We start from the raw sequence: 7,461 nt of genomic DNA, 5'->3' as shown, positions 1-7,461 counted from the left end.
CTACTAAGCAGCAACTCTCTGCTCCAAATTGGCATACAGGTTCTCTCATTTGCCTACATATAATTTAGGGATGTTTGGGATCTTGGCTTATGATTAACACGTTTGGAGTTAGCAATAATGTGTGTGGGAAGAGATCCACAAGAAAATCATCTGGGCCACTGCAGTATTGTTCCTCAGAGGCCATCCTCCCACAGCTACCTGCTACATAGACCCATGTGTTGTTTGTACCTGCATGCCTTATACAGAGATTGCAATCTCTTTGCAAGGCTTTGGCTATGGGCCTGTACAGCACCTAGCACAATGGGGCCTGATCCCTGAGTGGAGCCTCATCTTGTGACCACAATAATAATATTTCATATAGGTGAATTGAAGAAATAGATCCCAGCTGTTATGTGGCCTTTGCCTGGCAGAGGATAGGGGAGAGAGGTTGGTTAGTGAAGAGCCAGGGGCCTGGGTCTGCTCAAGGATTCCCTACAGGTGGGGCAGAAAGATCCCTGCCAGATCTTTTCTTCGCCAAAGCAAGGCAGCTCATTCCAGCGAGGGATTGTCTGTTATGTAAAGAAGAAACAACAGTGCTGTCCCAGAGGAGCCTGGGGAGGAGGTGTGGGCTGGGCGAGCTCTCTGTGCCTCTAGAGTACTTGCCACAAGCCCCAGCTGTCTCTGCTGTGGCAGGAGCGCGAGGGCTGACCTGGGATGAAAGGGTTTTGTATGCAGGGCTGGAGAGAAGCGATCTGTGCAGGCTCTGTCGGCAGCCTCTGCTCTCCACTCCTACAGAGACTCTGGGAGGAGCATGGCCCTCCCCACTCCCTGCCTCTTTCCCTCTCTCTCTCTCCATTGTATTTAAAAGCAACAGGTGCCACTGAGTACCTTTCCAGTCGTCTTCTTCTTCCCCCCGGTTCCTGGTCTCTTCAGGGTGCAAGGGACAGAAGGGTTATGATCTGCAATGGGATCCAAATAGACCCTGGAGCTGGGTAAGCAGAAGGGCCCGGGTTGCTAGTGTCATTTATAGATCTGTTATGGTTCATGTCTCCAGTGTTGCTGTCCAGCAGCAGCATAATGAGACCTTTGGGGACCAGAGCGGGAGGTGGCAACTGGCCTTTCTGACATGTTCGAACAAGCACGATGATAACCTCCCCAGCCGGGTGGGGGAGTGGGAGCATTGGGGGGGCCTTTGTGTGGGAGACTAGGGAATCCTGCACATTGGCTTTCCATGTGGAGTCAAGTTGGAGTTGATGTTATGAAGCTCATAGGGGTGGCTGTGGTAAGGGCAGAGGGGAGACAGCTACTGAAGACCTATAGCTTTTAACTGGGTGGTTATATCATCAAAAGAATGGCAGAAAAGCTGTTGAATTCTGGTTCAGGTGCAGGGTAGCTATGGACGAGGGTATTCCCATTGAACAGAGACATGGTTAGTTCTGTTAGCCTGAAGTCAGGATAGAGAGGCACTTTTATAGACCAACTAAATCAGAGATGTATAAGCTGTCCTGATCCTGTGTTCACTTTATCAGATGCAGGTCTCAACACTGCCTTTCCCATTGAATCCAGTGAATGCAATGACCATCTTGAATGCTGTGTGCAGTTCTGGTTCCCACATATCCAAAAAGGATGTAGTAGAACTAGAAAAGGTGCAGAGAAGGGCAACCAAAATGATCAGGGGCGTGGAGCAGTTGCTATGCCAGGAGAGACTGAAAAGGCTAGGAGTCTTCTGCTTAGGAAGGAGAGGGCTAGAGGGGAAAAATCATGAAGGGTGTGGACCAAGTGACCAGGGGACTGTTGTTCACCAACTCCCAGAATACGAGAACTAGGGGGCCCCCACTGAAATTAGTCGGTGACAGGTTTAAAACTAACAAGAGAAAGTACTTTTTTATGTAATGTGTAGTTAACTCATGGAATTCACTGCTGTAAGATGTGGCAGAGGCAGATAGTTTGGCCAGTTCAAAAGAGGGACTGGATAAATTCATGGATGATAGATTTGTTAAAAGCTATTGAACAGACCATTTGGAAAGGTTTCCTCTGGCATCTCTAAATTAATATTGTGAATGCCAAGGGGAGGGTACTGAATAGGGGTTATCTGGTTCCCCCTCTATAGGATCCACTTCTGCCACTGTTTGAGACTGATACCGGGCTAGATGGACCGTTGGTCTGACACTACGTGACACTTCTTAAATTCTTTTAACAGTTGTTGTCTGCCATCACATCCTTCTTTCTCTCTTTCCCTCTCAACTGCGATGAAGTCACTGTTATATTTGGGCATGTTAGTTCCCCAGGTTTCCTTCAAGTGGCCATAAGTGTTTCTATAGCAGCTATTGTCACTGCTCACTCCCTGTGTGGGAGAAATCTGGAAGTGCAAACACTGTGCAAAAGCACTCCAGCAAGGCAATTTGAATGGACACTGGTTAGTTAAACTGCCTGCACTCCCTGCATGGACGCTGGTTCAGGATAAGCATGTGCCTATGCAGGGCTTCCTGCAGTTTAACTAATCCACTTTCAGTTTACATTTGGCTGATTCAGATCACTTTTGCTGGGCCTCCCAGTGTAGGCCCATCCTGTAAATGCAGAGACGGTCTGAAGTGTCTAACCATTAAGTCTAGAGTGCCCTCGCTCCCACTCCTTGGATGCTACAGAACAAAACCTCTCCTGGGCTCAGTCATCCTTCTCTCTGTGCCAGGGCTGCGGCTAAGCTGTATTTCACAAGTTCAAATGGCGTCTTTTGGGCAAAGCCAAAGAAAAGCCAATCTCCCTTCCTCTCTAGGAAGGCAGAAAAGCTCTCAACGGGCGGCATCCTGTCCTGGGGCTCTGGACTTCATTTCTTCCTGCCTGAGAGGCAGGCTGGTGTGTGTGATTCCTTTGCTTGGCATGTGCTCCCTGTGTGCTAGGTAATATACCTTAGGCGGCCATGTAAGGGACTGCTTGCTGGGGTCTGGCATTCTCACCGCTGAAAGATATGAGGCTAGGTGAACATCCCATTACGCCATAGTCTGGTGGCAAGGGCACTGGAGTGGGCATCAGGAGCATAAGCTCCATTCCCAGCTCTGCTGGGTGACCTGGGGTAAGTTATTTGCCACGCCTCCGTTTGGAGGATAATGGGAGTGACCTCTTAAAAGATTTACTGACAACGCATGAGATTGCAGCTGGGCTTCGGGTATATTTGTGTTTCGTGATCATGAATGGGCAGGAGGAGAGGGGGGCAGTGGAAATAGCAAGGCTGAGTTGTGGTAGGAAGGGTGTGAGGGTAACACAGGTGGGGAGCATTGTGCCATTCATTTATTCCTGTTTCTATGAGGACAGACACCCTGCATCACTTCTAGTGACAGGGACCTACCTGCCAGCTCCCTTCTTATACAGGGAGCCCTTCCTCACACTTAAGTCAATGCAGCTACTTCTCTGCACGACGGCCAGGGCCCTAGAAAACCCTGACGCAGAGGGTCTGGCTGTCAGCGTGCAGTCCTGCCTTCCTGCGCTGCTGCTGGGTTCATTTGCTCTCATAACGAGTGTGAAAACAAGCACTGGTAGTGCAATATCGGGGTCACTGTTTTCATGGTAAAGGGTCTCTCAGACTCATGGTTAGCTCACTTGATTGCTTGGTGAAGCTGGGAAGAGCAGTAAAGGACTACAGGGTGCCTCCCTTCCTTGGCTACCTACAACACAGAGCTGGAGGGGAAGCAGTTTCCCCCGGGCTGATCCCTCCTCTGTAGCTGGCCAAGGAGGAGTGGAGGTCAGGGGCAGCCTTGTGTCCAGCTCCCCAAGCCCCACTGGAATGGGATGAAGTGCTGGTGCATGTGACGAGCTTTCAACGTCCCTGCTCTGCTCCTAGGGCCACAGCTGCCCCATGCCCTTTGCTCCAACCCAGCCCTGTGGGCTGCTCTGCATTGGCTATGATTTGCCATGCTGTAACACTGAGGAAGCTGGGTGGCATTTATGCCCAGTGTAAGCAAGGACAGGTCTGCAGAATGAAATTTGATAAAGTTCACACCTTGGAGACTGCACAGCCTTAATTATGGCATGACCGGTGAGTTGGAAAGGCATGCAGTAGGACTGGGTTACAGCACGGTAATCCTGCAGGTACGTGGCAAGGGGTGTTGAATTCAAGCATCATAGTTTAAGCTCTAGCTCCCAGGGCTGCTGAGGTCCTTGTGCCTGAAGTATTGGCACATCTCCTGCTGACCCTCTGAGGTTTCCTGGGTGGGACACTGAGATAAACTGCAGGTGAAGTGACTTTCCCTGAGCTGCACTGAAGATCAATGCCTGAACCAAGAACTGAACTGACATTTCTGGAGTTCCCAGCTAGTTCCCCAAGACACCCAGCTCCTTTCCTTTCCTGTCACTGGAGTTTGATTGCTTGCTTTGGGAACCTTTGTGGTCTATGTAGGTACAGGGTCTAACATCGTCTCTCATTGCTGGTTAGATCCTCTGGGCTCTTGTGCAGTACAAATAAGCAGCAGCAATAATAATAGGATGGGTGATTAGTTCTGTTAATCACATGCGGGCAGGGCGGAAGAAGGGAGAGAGAGTTCAGGCTGGGTTTGAATATGGAGTATCGGGGTGGATATGAACCGGCCGGGCAGTCCCTGTATAAGGGACATCATGGGACAAAGGTGGTACGAATGGTGTGGGAAAAGGTCGCTGTCTGGCATCACTGGCTGAGGGGAAAGACCACAGGTGCCAGGGCAAGAGTTTGTGGGTCCTATTTGCAAAGGTGCCCAAGACAGTTTTGAAGGGTCTTCAATCCCTTAGACACTTCAGAAAATCTTACCCTGTGTTGCTTATGCAGATAGCTAGGTCTCTGTTCACCGCTGGGCCATGACCCCTTAGTGCCTACCAGCAATGCCCAGGAAACACACGTGTGCCAGCTAGGGATCATGCCATGAGGCTACACCGGCCTTTCCAGATACTGACTGACTGCTTCTCCTGTGTCCCTGCACTGGTGGGACATGAATTCCCTTCCCCAGCCCTTTGTGTAGAGAGGGTGGAGGGCTTGGTTGGTGGGGCATTACAATGGGCTTGAGCAGATGTGGGTTCTAGTTTAAGGTCCCTCTGACCTGGGGCAATCGCGGTCTCTCCTGCTTTGTCTGTTGTGTCCATTTTGCTTGCAATCCCCTTGGGACAGGAGCTCTCTGTGGTTGCACAGATGTACAGCACCTAGTGCTCTGGGGTCCGGATGTCCTATGGCCTCTTTGCTGTAGGAATTATAGCGGGGCCCTGCAGTCTCTTTCCCCCACCGTCTTGCAACTGATGTTTGCCTGCAGGGAATTTTATGCCCCTTTATTTCTGTCCCATTCCTCTGCTCTTCTGTGGTCTCTGTTCGGCTTCCCCATCAAGCGATTTGGATTGACTGCTCGCCGTTTATTTTCTAGTTGCTTGCACTGGACAAGTCCAGCCTTTATTGCCTGACACCATGCAGGGCTGCAAGCGTGATCCCACGTCCTCGTACTAGCCCTGGTGTCCGTTTCCCCTAGCGTAGTTTAGCAACTGAGCTAGCTGGATGGCAAGACAGCAAAATGCAAGGGCCTGAATCTCTGCTTCAGAGGTAAGATCAGGTAATGTGGCTGAACAGGAACAGTGGGGTTGTCCAGCTGCCACTCACAGATACAAATGACTGCACAAAACCAGGAAGTCTCAGGCCCCTGATACAATTATGCTGTCCCCTGCTAAGGACGTGCTCTTCCAGGGGAATGTGCTGTTCTGTACCTTCCCAGAGCTGATTATTGTTGCTTATACATTAGGTCTGAGCAGCTGCCATTCCTTTGTGCTGGTCTTTGTACAAACACAGCGAGGGATAGTCTCTAACAACGTAAACAGACAAGACGGACAAAGGGAGGCAGGTGCAACCCATTCACCATCACCGCTCTGCTCGGTGGCAGAGCTGGGAACAGAACGCAGCCCTCCTGGGGCTTGAGCCAGAGCCCTCCCTGCTTGATGGCACTGCCCGTTTTAAATGGGCCCAGAGGCAGCTACCCACTGGTTTCTGAAAAGCAGACATGTTGGGGTGTCCCAGAAAGGTAGGCCACAAAATCCAGAGCTTGGCTAATGGACAGTTCAGGGGCTCAGGATTAGGTTAACTACTTGCAAACTGCTAATACAGAGTGAGGCTGGCTTAGGTGATCTGAGTGCCCAGACCCCCTGTATGGCTTTGGGCAAGTCGCTGGGAATGAGGTGCCTGATTTGCATAGATATGTTTCACTTGTACTTGGTGGTAACGGGGCCATGTAATCCGTGTGCAGAAAGGAGTTTAGGGGGCTACCAGAGAGGACATGATTAAGAGTCGGTGAATTAAAATTAAACAAGGGGGCATATTAGGTTGACTATGAGGGACTTTCTCCTGCTGGAGATCACTGCAAAGATTTAATAAATAGCCTGGTTAAAGCTCTGAAAGAGGATTGTAGGGGATAAGCCTGGGCTAAGGCAGTGGACTGGATTGGGTAATTCAGTTATGCTCAACCAGGGTGCCACAGGAAGGGTGAGGAGATGAACAGGTAAGGGCAGGCTCAGGCTCCCAGTGTGCAGTAGTTAAGGGCAGGTGCAGGCTAGCTGCCTGGCTGCTCTCCTGCCCATACTGTCTGGCCTTTCTACAAGGAGATGGGCACTGTAATGACTAGGCCTGCACTGTAATGAAAAGATAAATGTTTAAAATAGGGTGCTGCTCAATTCACAAAAGGTACAGAGGGGGGCCTCAAGCCTTATGAAGGGTGCTTTGAGTCTAAAAGGTTGAGAAACACTGATGTAATCAATGAACATTCGTTATAATGGCAAAGTCCGAGCCAGGGTCTGCTATAGCCCAGCTCTGCCTGTTCTTCACCCGAGGGACGTTACAGATAGCATCCAACAGTTCCTCTGCTTGGTGGTGGATCTGTATTATTTCAATGGGCAAAGCCAGGGCAGATTTGGATGGAGTTTATACAACATTTCTGAAGGGTTCCTGGTGCCCAGACAGGCAGACAAGTAAGACATAAGCCAATAGACCTGGTCCAGCTCTTCCTCTCCTTCCAAGAAGTCTATGATGTGCTTTGTATTTTAAAACCAATGCAGGGGGAAGTGGAGCAGTTGAATAAAGTATCCAGAAATAGAGCAGATGGGACGATAATACTTAGATTTCAAAGGCAGCAGCAGTTTCCATGCACGACTCTGGGTTTGGTTTGGTTTCCGTACGCCATTATCAATAAAAGCCTGATACAAAAAACTATTTTTTGATGTCTTGCTGTTAACAGAAAGCGGTAGGAAGTGACCTGAGGATAGAAACTTCTGCTGTGAGCAATAGGCGTGGAGAAAAGGTGTTAACATAGAAAAGCATCTGACCTGCCATTAGCATTAAGTAGAGACTCATAGATTCATAGATGCTAGGGTTGGAAGGGACCTCAATAGATCATCGAGTCCGACCCCCTGCCTAAGCAGGAAAGAGTGCTGGGCCTACATTACCCCAGCTAGATACACATCCAACCTTCTCTTGAATACCCCCAGGGTAGG

At 49.9% G+C, this 7,461-nt stretch overlaps 1 protein-coding gene across 1 annotated transcript in view; it reads left to right on the top strand.

Moving 5' to 3' along the window:
• The first annotated feature begins 859 nt into the window (after positions 1–859).
• ATP8B3 (ATPase phospholipid transporting 8B3) overlaps positions 860–7,461 on the top strand; it is a 49,873-nt gene continuing 43,271 nt past the window's right edge. Inside the window, exon 1 of the mRNA XM_019556959.1 lies at positions 860–971. The gene's annotated coding sequence lies outside the window, so the exon portion shown is untranslated. The remainder of the gene's footprint in view (positions 972–7,461) is intronic.

This window comes from Crocodylus porosus, unplaced genomic scaffold (assembly GCF_001723895.1).
Source record: "Crocodylus porosus isolate Cpor-Errol unplaced genomic scaffold, CroPor_comp1, whole genome shotgun sequence".
Lineage (NCBI taxonomy): Eukaryota > Metazoa > Chordata > Crocodylia > Crocodylidae > Crocodylus > Crocodylus porosus.
The sequence above is the reverse complement of the archived record's forward strand: the minus strand, read 5'-3'. Positions and strand labels throughout refer to the sequence as shown.